Consider the following 1448-nt stretch of genomic DNA (forward strand, 5'->3'; position numbering starts at 1 on the left):
TTTATACTTTAAATTTAAGATACAATTTACTCGGATGTGTGTAATAATGAAAGTTGTATGTCTGGTCAAAAGTTGTAATTTATGACCATCGACAATAAAACAGTGAAATATGTGTCACTAAACATACTCCGTAATGTTAAATAAATGCCCATCAGCGAAATGTCATCTAGCAAAAATATTTTTACACATTCGCGTCTTTTTTGAATACCCACAATTCAGATTTAAAAAATAACAAAAAATATGAATTGATCATGCTTCTGATAAGGAGATCAATATTTTACTTTTTGTCTGTTTTCAAAAAAAATCGCACTTAACTTATACCATTTATTTTTAACTTTGCGAGCCATTTTATCATGAAAATAGAATGACAGAGAGGTCATTTGGAAGTTTGGTTTCTATTGATTTGAAGTAACTGTTCCATCAGTAACTATGTCATCCTACATGTATGTGGCATTTCCAGTATGTTATCCCGAGCGACAAAGTCTGCTAACTTTAGCAGGTCAGGTGATACAAGGGGAATAACTCCTTACCTGTGGCCTGACTGATGCTACAGTAAAACAGGCGAATCGGTATACATTATCAATAATTGAAGAAAGCGTTTCAATATGGTTTTGGTTTTTGATGCGAAAGCAAACGGTTGGGATTGAAATCAGGAAAGAGTGAAAGACGATAGTTGGGGAACTTAAGTATTTATTTGTCAATATAATTGCCTATGGGCTATTTATTAAATCTACAGATTACCGTGTACAGTTATTGTTGTCACTGGTTTTGTTTCTGAGTCCATTTTCTGTCTGCGTTTAAGATCGTCAGAGACCAGAACGATTCAGAAACGTTTTATAAATGTACGCATTCACTTAAATAATGTTTAGATTTTGTTTGTTGTTGAATATATTCTCAACAGCGTGTATCATGTGAAGGCTGGTGCCTAAGTGGACACCACAGACCAGGACATGTAACAAAAATGATATATATACTTGCTGAGTGTTGCATTGGGAGTAGCGGATCAACTAGGATTCCTAAATACCCCCGTGGTAGAAGACACGGAAGGAAAACCTCAGATTCGGCAGGGGTCCCACATTTTTCGTCTTTCAGGTTATTAAACTCCGTCCATATTATTCTCCGTGCATATATAAGTGGAACTAATCTTAGTTTGGTATTGATATCAAAAGAAGAAAAAATAGTTATTTTTGGCATATATTGTTTATATATTTAAGTTCATGATAACCAAATGTGTATATCTTCAACACGCTCATATTGATAGCGGTTTTCTTCAATTATAAAGAGAATGTCTTCACTTTGGAATAGGATATTTTTTCTGTTTTATTCAGGTTCGATGACCAACACAAAATTAAAGCGCGTGTTAACCCGGAAGTTGCACATGTGTGTTCCCCACTGTATCTGTAAGCCACATAGTGTAATGATTATTGACAAATATATTTGTTTTTTTT

At 34.1% G+C, this 1448-nt stretch overlaps 1 protein-coding gene across 1 annotated transcript in view; it reads left to right on the forward strand.

Annotated features, from left to right (window-relative positions):
• Nucleotides 1–1448, forward strand: part of LOC110460294 (fucolectin-1-like) — a 44937-nt gene that overhangs the window by 31038 nt on the left and 12451 nt on the right. The gene's annotated exons all lie outside the window — the stretch shown is intronic.

This window comes from Mizuhopecten yessoensis, unplaced genomic scaffold (genome assembly GCF_002113885.1).
Source record: "Mizuhopecten yessoensis strain PY_sf001 unplaced genomic scaffold, ASM211388v2 scaffold10349, whole genome shotgun sequence".
Taxonomy (NCBI): domain Eukaryota; kingdom Metazoa; phylum Mollusca; class Bivalvia; order Pectinida; family Pectinidae; genus Mizuhopecten; species Mizuhopecten yessoensis.